Source organism: Lissotriton helveticus, chromosome 1_1 (genome assembly GCF_964261635.1).
Source record: "Lissotriton helveticus chromosome 1_1, aLisHel1.1, whole genome shotgun sequence".
Lineage (NCBI taxonomy): Eukaryota > Metazoa > Chordata > Amphibia > Caudata > Salamandridae > Lissotriton > Lissotriton helveticus.
Genome location: NC_136057.1, coordinates 1,712,377,424 through 1,712,390,452, shown reverse-complemented (window position 1 = coordinate 1,712,390,452; position 13,029 = coordinate 1,712,377,424). Strand labels below are relative to the sequence as shown.

The 13,029-nt window shown below is 52.4% G+C and overlaps 1 protein-coding gene across 11 annotated transcripts in view; it reads right to left on the bottom strand.

Annotated features, from left to right (window-relative positions):
• BAZ2A (bromodomain adjacent to zinc finger domain 2A) overlaps positions 1–13,029 on the bottom strand; it is a 1,342,005-nt gene that overhangs the window by 378,905 nt on the left and 950,071 nt on the right. The gene's annotated exons all lie outside the window — the stretch shown is intronic.

Here is a 13,029-nt window from a genome sequence, read left to right as displayed (position 1 = left end):
GTTTAGAACCAACTTGTTGGCCATCTTGGAATGTTAACACAATGACAGACCATGGCGAATACCATTCCATGATGGTTGCCTGGCTCATTTGTACGTGATGGTGCACACTGCACATAAAATAAGCAGCCAGCAAGTGGCCATTTAGCAATGTCTGGGGGAACCTCAGTAGGCCCTAAAATTTCAAATGAGCAAAGGAAAGGAATGAATGGCTTGACTTGGAATTGCAGTGAATGGAAAACCGAAGTACTGACCCACAAGCCCTTAACTAATGGCTGAACTGGGCTGACCCATGTGGTCATGTATGGACTGTGTGAATGTCACTCATACAGACCAATGGCGGAAAGGGACCGATCTAAAGTGAGTGAGTACGAAAGTAAGTGCAAGAGTGTGTTTGTTTTAAAAAATTCAATTAAAAGAACAAAGGTTACACTGACATAATAGTACGAGTTACTAACCTTCGGTAAAAATGTATCTGGTAAAGACGTTGTCTAGCCACAGATTCGTTAACTTAGAATATTCCCAGGCATCAGACTGGACCTGGAAACATTTTTGAAGCAGCACCTCTGCGCACCGGTGGACGGCGCCTCACGACCCCGCCCTGACATTGTACACTAAGTCAGCAAGGTCATATAAGTCCCTCCCGGCGCGCTGACGTCAGTTTTCTTCGGAGAAATTTTTCTGCGGCACAACACAGAGCCACCAACAAAACTGTGAAAGTATGGGAACAGTGTGCGAAGGATGAAAAATCCGTAAAACAAAGAAGGCGGATGGTGTAAAACACCATCATAAAAGACAGTATCAGACACTGTCTACATATAAGTGAAAAAGCAAAAGTGGAACAATGCTATGAGAAAGAACCTCGCAAAGCAATGCGTAGACCCTTCCCAAAGTGCGAGCAACATGGGAAGAATATCTCAACCGACAAAGATAGACTGTTATTACCACGCAGAACCAAGTCATCCAACAAGGACGGAGCACAGAAAGAACAACAATCCTCCGCAAGAAGGATGAAAAGACTGGTACTTCCCCCTGTAAGACTAAAGCACAGCTCAACAGATCTCCAAAGAAGACGACTACAGAGGAGACAAGAGCCCTGAATTAATGGAGAAGGCGGGAGGAGGGAAGGCAGCAGGAGAAGAAGAAATTCCTGATGAAGGTTAATCAAAAGGCACCATCTTACAGGAAAGAAGCCACTTGGAAGGAGTCAGCCGCATTTGGCAATTGTTTAAGGTGCGTAAGAATGTGAGCACCCCTGAAAGAAAACCAATGGCAACTGAAAGGAGGCAAGTGGCGAAGCAGAGCTGGCAAGGTCCTCGCAGAAAGGGAAGGATGGGTGGGCATTAAGGAATCTGCGGCTAGACAACGTCTCTACCAGATACATTGTGACAGAAAGTAAAGTAACTCATACATCTGATAAGAGACATCTAGCCGCAGATTCCTTAAGTTAGAATAGATACCACAGTCATACCCCAAGGGGGGAGGTGGGTCTGTGAAAGAACAGAATGTGCCTGAAGCACTGTGCCGGCAACAGAGTGACAGAACAGCCAGACAGCAACCCAAAGAACTCGGAAGAGAAAAAGACAACGGGAGACAAGGCATCACAAACTACCAGAATGGCGCGACACCATACCCATATGAGTATGAGATGCAAAAATTGCACTAGCCATATCCCAGAACAGAAGAGAGTGTCCAGACGAAGGGAGGAAGAAGGACTACTCCCAACGCTAGAGGATAACATGAAGAGATGTAACCAGGGCCTACCAGGCTAGCCCATGCAAGAGAGGCCACATCCAGGAGCAAAGGGCAAGAGGCAGGAACTCAGCAATGCCTCAGAAGTACAGGCGGGAACAAAAGACACGCCAAGTGCACACCTAGTCACCAAAGGGGGCGAGAGGGGTGAACAGCATCACTCTGAAGCACGCTGATGCGGACCACAACTAAAGATGCACAAAGTTGACAGCTACGGAGACAACAAGGTGGCGTAGGTAGAATGAGCACAGGACTGTCCAACCAGGCAGCTTGAAGGCGAAGGTGAGAACTCACCCACAAAATACAGGAACGCAGGGTGCAGCACTTGGGACGACCTGCATCAGAGGAGCAGCTGTCCCACAGGCACAGCAGACAGAGTAGGGTGACACCCAATGAAAAAGATACATCCGAAAGGAGTGGCGGCAGAGGCACCAAAAGCACCAATGGGAGCTGTGAAGAGGAACAGGCATAACGTTTGAGAGAACCTCAAACCACAAAACCACCTCCTCGGACTGTGAGGGGAAAAGCATCCCCCACAGAAGAGTGGGACCGTTTAGAACATGAACACCAAGAAAGGAGCAGCGTGAAACTGGGGTACCACCCCGGAAGTGGAACACAAGCAACTCTTATTGCCGAAGATGCAGGAAAAAGCAACAAAGTGCACCAAAACGTAATGAAAAGACACACTGCCGCGCAGAACAAGGCAAGCTCGAGTACAGCACTGATATACTCATTGAAACACGGAGACAGAGGACCAGACCTCGCAGCAGCGAAGGGAGGTGGAGAAGTAGAAAAAAGGGTACCCTATGGGAAACCCGAACATATATATATTACCTACTGGTGGTCGCCAGTAGGTAGTTATAGTTAGATCCTATTTTCCATAGGAAATTCGCAACATTCTATTTCCGAATAACTTTGCCATCGATTGACGAATCTTCGGGAAATTTTCAAAACATATGGCCCGCTCCGGTCTTGAAAGTTTCAGGGTGATTTGGCAAGTGGGGGCGAGAAAAAAGGGGGGTCCCAAAACGTGTTTCCCCCATGCAATTTCTTATAGGAAACTTTAGACACGGCTACAGCCCGTACTTCTGAACAGAATTACACCCAATTTGACAAAAAGGTAGCCCTTGGTTCAGAAAGAGACCTTTTTGTTAAATGGTGTAAATCTGTTCAGTAGTTGCTGAGAAAATTAAAAGTAAAACAAGTTTCGATATTTATGGTCGCATAGGATCCGTGCACCCTCCCGATCACGAGCTGCATGCTAATTGGCTGTCAACACTCCAAACCAGGAAGTGTTGGCAGCCATCAACCGAGGAATAAAAAAAACTGAAATAAAAATGAGCAAAACACAAAATGGCGGCAGGGTAGAAACACCCTGACCCCCTAGGCCTGCTCAGGGGGTCCCCATAAGGACCCCCAAGGCCCAAAAAAAAGGATTAGTTACTTACCTGTAATCCTAGTTCTCTTCCAGGGGTATACTCATCAAAGTCATAAGCACTGAATAGTCCCGCCCACGTGCGGGACCCCGGAGCAATAGCCAATAATATGCATATATCTACATATATATATATATATATGTATATATAAATACATATAAATACGCATAAAATAACCATATATATATAGATAATATGCATATACATATACGTATGCAGCCCAAAACAACCATACTTGGCTCAAAAAACTGCCACAATAGCCTGTAAAATCTTTACATTTGCTAAATAAAGACATATAAAACACATTATATGATAATGTAAAGAAGAAAACACTGCCTAGGTTTTCTTTGAAACACACAACCTTTATTTTCAAAGGTAAAAACAGGCAGGATCATAGAGGCAGCTTTAGCCTAGATAGGCTGCATTGTAACAACAGAAAAATCTGGCGCCGTGCTTTTAAGACCTCTGTGAGCCTCCAGGCTCCCATCATGCACCACAGGTGACAGTTAGGTCAGTTCTTTTGGACGGCGTATAACAGTGTGATAACTGCATGGGTAACATGTAAAAGAGACAGTTCTGGTATTCGTCCGGGGAGGCGGGTGGGTGTGCTTATGACTTTGATGAGTATACCCCTGGAAGAGAACTAGGATTACAGGTAAGTAACTAATCCTTCTCTTCCAGGGGATACTCATCAATAGTCATAAGCATTGAATAGAGTAGCAAGCCCATCCCATACCCTGCGGACCAATACCAGACTCTCTAAACGGTCATATAGATATTACCCAAACAAATTCCTCAGGGATGCCTGACCAAATTGGGCATCCGCTTGAGCATCAGAATCAAGGCAGTAATGGCGAGAAAAGGTGTGAACCGAACGCCATGTAGCTGCCTTACAAATGTCATGAACAGGAACATTTTTAAGCATTGCTATAGTAGCAGCCTTTCCTCTAGTGGAGTGCGCTCTCGGTCTACCCGGGAGCTGTTTTCGTGCCAACTGATAACATAACAAAATGCATGACACAATCCATCTAGAAATGGACCTCTTGGATGCAGGCAAGCCCGTATTCAGAGGACCGTAGTTCACAAACAGATGATCAGTCTTTCGAACACTCTTAGTTTTATCAAGGTAAAACTTCAAAACTCTTTTCAAATCCAAAGAGTGTAGAGCTTTTTCAGCGGAAGAGCTCGGATTAGCAAAAAACGTAGGTAAGGTCACTGATTGGTTAATGTGAAAATCCGAGACTACCTTAGGAAGGAATCTGGGATGAGTCCGAAGCACCACTCTATTCGCATGGAAAACGAGATAGGGTTCTGTAGCACAAAAAGCCTGAATCTCGCTCACCCTGCGTGCAGAAGTGATCGCTACAAGGAAGGACACCTTCCACGACAGATGTTGAAGGGAAGCCTTATGTATAGGTTCGAATGGAGGACCCATCAATTTAGACAAAACCACATTAAGCTCCCAAGGAGGTGAAGGAGCCCTCACGGGAGGATACACTTTCCTGAGACCCTCAAGAAAATCCTTCACAACTGGCATTTGAAAGAAAGACCCCTGGGTAGGGGACTTTCGATATGCTGTTATTGCTGCCAGATGGACCTTAATAGAGGAATACTGTAAACCTGCTTTGGCCAAAGAAAGTAAGTATGGTAACAGTACCTGTTCCTGACCTCGAATCGGGTCATGTCCTTCAGCAGCACACCACATGAAAAAACGCTTCCACTTGAAAGCATACGTCTTTCTTGTAGAAGCTCTCCTTGCCTCTCTTAAAATGTGCATGCAGTCCTGCGAGAGGCCTAGATGTCCATACTGGACGAACTCAGGAACCATACTGCTAGCTTCAGGGACGGCAGGTTGGGATGGAACACTCTGCCGTTCTCCCTCGTCAGCAGATCCGGACAACAAGGAAGCCTCCTGTGCGGCACTTTTTGATAGATGTAGGAGATCCGGGTACCACCATTGGCGAGGCCAATCGGGAGCCACTAGAATCATGTCTGTCTTCAACTTGTACAGTTTCCTGATCACCAAGGGAATGAGTGGAATCGGTGGAAAAGCGTAGAGTAATGTCTCTGACCAGTCCATCCATAGAGCATTCCCCTTGGACCCTCGTTGTGGGTACCTGGACGCGAAGACGCGGTATTTTGCGTTGTCGGCGTCCGCGAAGAGATCGATTTCTGGTGATCCCCAGGCCTGGAAGACATCTCTTATCACTTCGTCTTTTAAGACCCAGTCGTGTGCTTCTGCGAAGTGTCTGCTTAAGTCGTCTGCTTGGACGTTGAGGACACCGGGCAGATGGACAGCTGAAATTGTCATACCCCGAGCCAGAAGCCACTTCCAGATTGCTTGCGCTTCCAGCGACAGAGGTCTGGATCTCGTTCCTCCCTGCTTGTTCAGATAGTACGTCGTTGTTGTATTGTCCGTCTGAACAAGCAGAGAGGATGACGTGAGTGCTGGAAAGAAAGCCTTGAGAGCCAGATGGACCGCTCTGAGTTCCAACATGTTTATGTGATACAGTCTTTCTTTCTCTGACCACACTCCTTGAACTTGAAGGGACCCCAAATGGGCGCCCCATCCCTGCAGGGACGCATCTGTCACCAGCGATCGTCGGGGCATGTCCTCTTGAAAAGACACTCCCACTACCAGATGACTCCGCTGCATCCACCATCGAATGGAGATCCGTACTGACAGAGGTAGTGACAGCTTGTCTTCCCAACGGTTTGAAAACTGGGACCACTGATCCTCCAGCGACTGCTGCAGAGGTCTCATGTGCAGCCTGGCGTTCAGAACAAGGAAAATGCAAGACGCCATGGACCCTAGCAGAGACGAGATCTGTCTGGCCGTTGGTCGAGGATTCTTTAGTAAGGTTTGACACTTGAGGAGAATAGAGGATAGTCTGTCCTCCGAAGGATACGCTTTTGCGGCCTTTGAATCTAGAAGTGTGCCCAGATAGTGTATCCTCTGTGTGGGGTTGAGGATAGACTTTTTGAAGTTCACGTGCAGGCCCAGCCTCCGCAGGTGATGTATGCAGAACGTGAGATGTTGCTGAAGCAGACTCGGGGACGCACTCTTTAGCAGCCAATCGTCTAGATAGGGATAGACGAAAATGTGTCTCTTCCTTAGGAAAGCCGCTACGACTGCCATGCACTTTGAGAAGGTGCGAGGAGCTGACTTTAGCCCGAAGGGCAAGACTGTGAACTGGTAATGACTGGTTTGTATGCAAAACCTTAGAAATTTCCGATGCTTTGGGGCGATGGGGATGTGAAAATAAGCATCTTGAAGATCTATGGAGCACATCCAGTCCCTTTGATGCAGAAGTGGAATTATTTGATGTAACGCCAGCATTCTGAACTTTTCTTGCCGAATGAACTGATTGAGGCGCCTGAGATCTAGTATGGGCCTGAACTCCTTGTTTGGACCTTTCTTTGGAACTAGAAAGTATCGGGAGTAAATGCCTTGCCGACGCTGTGCCCTCGGGACCTCCTCGATGGCTTTCTTTAAGATTAACGTAGACACCTCCTGCTTCAAAAGATGAAGTCGATGGAACACAGTATTTTGAGGAGGAATGGAAGGTGGAGGAGACTTGAATCTGATTACATATCCATTTTGCACAATATTCAGCACCCATTTGTCGTTTGTGATGTTTTTCCACTCGTCCAGGCAAAAACGAACACTTCCCCCCACCGGAGTGGGTAACGGGCTCAGGGGAAGCAAGCACTCACTGTTTTTGTTGCTGCTGCTTGTTTCCAGGTGCAGACTGTCTGGAAATGCCCCCTCTTCCTCTACCAGGACGACGCTGGGAGAACTGAGATCTTCCCTGATTCTGCTGTGACGACCATTGAGGGGTTTGAACCCTCTGCTGGTTCTGTCTCCGATCATAAGGACGGTATTTTTTCTTAAAGCTGTCCTTTCTCTTTTCGAGACCAACAGCTCTCACAGTATCGAGCTCCGTCTTCATTCTTGACATCTCATCGTCAGCATGAGACCCAAAGAGCGATTTACCATTGAACGGCAAATTCAGAATTCGGTGTTGAGCTTCAGGTTTAAGACCCGTAAGCCTTAGCCAAGCTGAGCGTCTTGCACAGAGTCCATGGGCATAGCCATGTGTAGACAAGTCGGAAGCATCTGCAGCTGCGCTAATCACCTGGTTAGCCACTAGCCCACCTTCATGAAGGATTTCCAGAAAATCATGCTTGTCTTCTTTTGGAAGTTTTTCTGCAAAGCGAGACAAGGAATCCCATAGAGAACGATCATAGCGACCCAGTAAAGCGGAGGCGCTGGCAACCTTCATGTAGGAAGCAGAAGTGGCACACATTTTCTTACCTACTGAATCCATAGCTTTGCTGTCTTTATCGGGAGGCACAGAGGATGATGCCGCTCCGGTCTGATTTTTACGAGCCGCTGAGACGATGACTGAATCAGGTTGTGGCTCAGACCTCAGAAATAACGGATCATTGTCCGGAGCTTTATATTTTATTTGCGATCCGCGAAGGAACCGCTCCCAAGGATGCCGGGGTTAAGAATTTGTGCTCCGCAGGTTCCAACAGACCTGGAACCAGAGGAAGTAAAGGTCTTGATGACAACTTCTGATGTAAGGTCTCGAAAATGACCGTTGTCTTGGCAGTAGAGACAGGCATCTCGATATGAAGTTTCGCTGCACCACGACAGAGATCCTCATTAAAAGTAATCACGTCATCAATTGGTGAAATCCTACTAGGAGGAGTTGACAGCGTTGGAGAGTCGTTCCTCTTTGAATTCGTAGATCTTGTCGAAGATCTAGTATCACGTCTTCTAGAAGAGTGATGACGAGAAGACCTAGGAGATGGTGAAGTTCGCCTCCTCTCCGATGGAGACTTTCTCGGCGGAGTACGCTCACGTCTTCAAGGTGACCTTGATCTTACAGACACCGGAGACCTGGAACGAGACCTTGGAAGGTTAATTTTTCTTATCTTCCAGTCTCTGAGTTCCCCCAGCCATCGTGGCGAGATATTAGCCCCTGTAGGTGAAGGCGCTCTTGAAGGCTCTGGAGAGATTTGTACAATCCGCAGCCCAGGGGAGGAAGAGGACCTCCCAGAAGACACAGAAACCTTAGACCGGTCTTTGGATACCGTTCTAGGCCTCTTTGCAGCAGGAGACGTCGACGACATTCTCTTCGACGTCGATTTTTCCAACGGCGACTTCCTCGACAGCGATTTCCTCGGTGGCGATCTCCTCGGCGGCGACCTCCTCGGCGGCGACCTCCTCGGCGACGAATGCCTCTTCGGCGTCGACATCAGGTGCCTCGACGGCGATGATTTTCTCGGCGTCGTTTGCCTCGACGTCGCATGACTGGGGCTCTTCGACGTCGAAACCTCTACTGCCCGGTTCGACGTCGACATCATGCCACCTCTCGACGGCGACCTTGACTGATGTTTCGAGCCTCTCGACGGCGACCGTCGATGAGACAACGTCGAGTCCCGTCCTCTTGCAGTCATAGGCGAGCCAGACCGGGACCGCCTACGCTCATGTCGCTTCTCACCTTGCTTCGACGGCGAATTCTTCTTCGACGGCGAGGGATGCTTCGACGTCGACGTATGCCGCGACGGTGATTTCGATGCTGATTTTGAGCACACAGGTACCTTGGAAGAAGATCTGTCCCTCGAAGTTGAAGGAGACCGATGTTTTCTCTTCTCCCCTTTGTCCCTGCGCTCTTTGTGCTGAGAAGAAGGCTTCCTGGAGTGAACATCTTCTCTTCCACTCACAGTTTCTCCTCTGTCATGCAGGGACTGAAGCCTGCTCTTCTCTCTCTCAAAGTTCTACTTGAAAGCTTGCTGCAGTGGTAGCAAAGTTCTGGCTTGTGAGAAGATGGTAGACAAGCTACACAGACCGAATGAGGGTCTGTCTTAGCCATTTTTTTTACCGCAGGCCGGACACTTAGCAAATAAGGCCGGCATTGTGACTGGAAAAATAGCCAAAAAACAGCAAAAAATTGTTGGATTAGTCAGATAATGACTAAAGACGTCGAGTAAAGACGAAAAAATTAGAGAAAAACCAGAAGAAAGTGAAAATATATCACCAACTGGCGAGCTCAATGCTCCAGGTGCCTCACAGAAGGAGCCGGAAAAAAGAACTGACCTAACTGTCACCTGTGGTGCATGATGGGAGCCTGGAGGCTCACAGAGGTCTTAAAGGCACGGCGCCAGTTTTTTCTGTTGTTACAATGCAGCCTATCTAGGCTAAAGCTGCCTCTATGATCCTGCTTTTTGAATATTATGTACGGGGGGCCCAAAATACATGAGTGGGGGGGGCTCAAAGGCCTCCCCAAGCCCAGGGGACCCCACCCCCGGGGGCTTTATGACAATATATTCGGGGGGCTCACAGCCCTTCACAGCCCCGGGGATGCCACCCCCGGGGCTTTAAATTTTAAAGTGGGGGGAGGCATCCAAGCCCGCCAAAGCCCCGGGGACCCCCACCCAACGGGGCTTTAATTAAATAATTGTGTAGCGGGGGGCACACGCCCGAGGGACCACCACCTCCACAGGGCACTAAGTCTTTAAATTTGGAGGTCCATTATGGACCCCCCAAGCACCGGGGACCACCACACCCAGGGGTTTTGAAAATGTCCCCTCCTGGAGCCCTTGATGGCCCTGGAGACCGCCACCCTGCAGTGTCCCGGGGTGCCCACCCCTGGGACACTGTAGTTTGCTATGGCAGGCCCCCTGCCGTAGCAAACTGCTTTGGTTTTTGGAAGAGAGAGCAGGAAACCTGCTTTCTCTTCCAAAAACCAAAGACGATTGCTTATCCACACGGGGAGCTGCCTCTTAGCAGCTCCCCATGTGGAAAAGCAATGCCGGCTCTCGAGGGACGTGTTGAGCCGGCGGGACCGTGGGGGATTGGGGACCCCCCCACGGTCGCCAACGGAGAGGGCCAGCCCCGGGGCCCCCCTCCCCAAAATTCTACTTAAAAATAATATATAGGGGGCGTGGCCAAGACAGCGATGTGAGCAGACGTGTCTCGATCGAGCTCCGTCGCCCCGCTGCACTGTTGAGCCTGTTTTAGCGTAGTTTCGGGGGTCATCTGCTCCTGAGGACCCCCGGTGCACTGCCGACCCTGCTGGCGATCCTTCTTGGCGGCGAATCGCGGCCGTGAGCACTCACGCGGCCACAGCGCACGGCTCTGGGGTCCCCGGCTCGGCCGCTGGCCGCCATCTTGCCGCAGGGCCCGCTGCCGAAACATCCGGACTAGCTCCCGAGAAGGAGACCGGCACAGCGGCCTGAGTGAGGCTCCGGAGCATTCTTAACCCAGCCTGCGGCTCCGATCCATCAGCGGAGCCGGTCTGACACCGGCTGCGGTGCACCGACGCTGTCTGCACCGGGCTGCCACCGGCGGGGCGAGCAGCGGCGGCCTGGACGCCGCCTCCACGAGAGGCCCCGGCTTTGGCGGGAACAGCAGGCCCAGACCGGAGGAGTCGCCGGAGGCCCCCTGCCCGTGAGGCCCGACCACGACCCCATCGCTGGACACACCTGGTGAGCTGCAGCGCGCCGCCCTTACCCCCCCTTCTCCAACTCCCGGGGGGAATCCGGCGACAGCGGAGCTCGGCCGCGGGCCTACCCGCCATCTTGCACCCTGGGTGGAGGACAGCACCACCAGTGCGGACAGCCCCTACTTAGACGCTGCCCCGGACGCATACAGCAGCGCTTTGGGGAAGCGGCCCTGACGCTGCTTGCTGGCGCTGCCTGAGCCTCGGTGGGCCCCTGCACCACAGGACACTTCCCCAGACCGCCTCTCCACCACAACCCGGCCCTGCTGAGCCTGGTGAGCTGCAGCCCGGACCACCACCTTGCCACGGGCGGGCGGATCCGCCATCTTCTACCCCCAGGCACTGGGCCTCCTACTGCTGAGACGTGGGGACACTGGGAAGGACCCCCCTGATCACTCCTCGGCTGTCGCTGCAGAGCCGGCTGGGGGTCGCGCTGGGGACTGGCCCTGGCACAGTCGAGACCGGGAGGCTGCGCCACGCCACGAGCCATAGGAGGCTCTTCGCCTGTAAGCCCCGGGTCCTGCTTGTCGTGGAGCACCTACTGCCATCGCCCCCCTGACGCCTCCTCTACCTCCACGCTGCCTTGCCTCCCCGGCTGCGCCATCTACCTCCGCTCCTGCGACCTCTCTACGGCCTGGCCTTCTCTCGCCTGAGTGCGCTCCGCGTCCTGTTGGCGGACCGTCCAGGCTTTGGACTCGTGAGGGCCAAGGCGTGCACCGCCCTCTCTAGCCTTATGGACTTGAACCCCTGCTCGTGAGATCCGGACGGCTGGGAAGCGGGGCACCAGGGCGGCCTCACACAGCGTATCCCCCGCCGCTGCTCAGGGATCGTCCACAGCAACTGGCCCTGCCCCCCACTGCCCTTTGCCGCCCTGAGTGGACCATGACCCGCGGCAAGGGGACCAGGCCGGACCCCCCGCCCACGACGACCAGAGGAGCATCAGTGGCTTCCATGTGGGGCAAGGCGGGTTCGCCGTCATCATCCGGGGGGCCCTCATCGTCTTCAGGGGGGAAACCCCCACCGCCAGCCGACTCCCCACCGGTGACGCAGGCCTTCATGTCCTCCTTCATGGCTGATCTGAAGACTGAGATTGGCTCCCTCAGGTCGGAGGTCCATACATGCGTCAAAGAACTTCGCAAGGAAGTCACCGACCTTGGCGACCGGGTCGACGGCCTGGAAAAGACGGTCGATTCCCGCACCGACGACCTGGAGCAGATCTGGCGGAGGGTGGCGACCCTCGAAGAACAACATATCCAGCTCCAGATTAAGCAGGAGGACTTGGAAAATAGGGGACGCCGCAACAACCTCCGCATACGGGGTGTGCCACTTGGAGAAGAGGGGACTAATACCATGGCCTACGTGGCCCTACTCCTGCAAGCGGTGTGGGGCGAGGAGGACGCCCCCCCGCCGCGCCTCGACCGCGCACACCGAGTCTTTGGAGCGGGAGGAAAAGCGGGTCCCCTGCCCGACATCGTCACCAGGCTTCATTATTTCACTGAGAAGGAGGCCATTTTGAAGGCGGCTAGGGACAACCCGGACCTGAGGTACGAAGGCCACAAGATCCAGATCTTTCAGGACCTGGCCCCCTCAACCCTCTACAGACGAAAGGTCTTCCGCCCGATCACGGAGAGACTCCGGACCCTCAACATCTCTTACCAGTGGGGCCACCCCTTCGCGCTCATCTTCAGGTGGGAGGACAAGCGCAGGGCGCTCAGGTCCTATCAGGAAGCGGCACAACTGCTAGGCATGCCGGAGTCCCCGGATCACAGTCCAACCCGACCTCCCCACCTGGAGAAGGCCCCTCCACGCTCGGAATGGTCCACTGTGCGCAAACGTCGACGGTCCCCTCCGGTGGCTGCACTCTCTGCCTCACAGACCAAACAGGACATCATCGCACACATCCGCTCTCTTGAGGGCGACCGCGAGGAACAGGCCTCCCAGCTCCTCGCTTCTGGCTCTGAGGGTGGGGATCGCCCCTCGGCTACGGAAGAACACTGACCATTGCTATTGTGCTCACAGATGCCCTGAACATGCGCTCGCCCATTGGGCACCCCGATGTGTCCTCATGCATCATGGAGACTTCACCCCACTGTTCTTGGAAAAGGGGCTTTCCCCCTCTCACTGGCAGGCCACATCCGTGGCTCTCCCCCCCCCGCCCGCGGGGGTCTGAAGGAATGGACGATATCTTTTGCCTCCTCCAGGCCATGTACTGCATCAAGGAGCCCCAGCGCCCCACTGGCGCCTGAATGGACCAAGTGGTCCCACGGCCCGACACGCCCCCGAACTACCTTGGAGCAGCGGGGTGGACGGGCTCTGAGACGATTCAATCT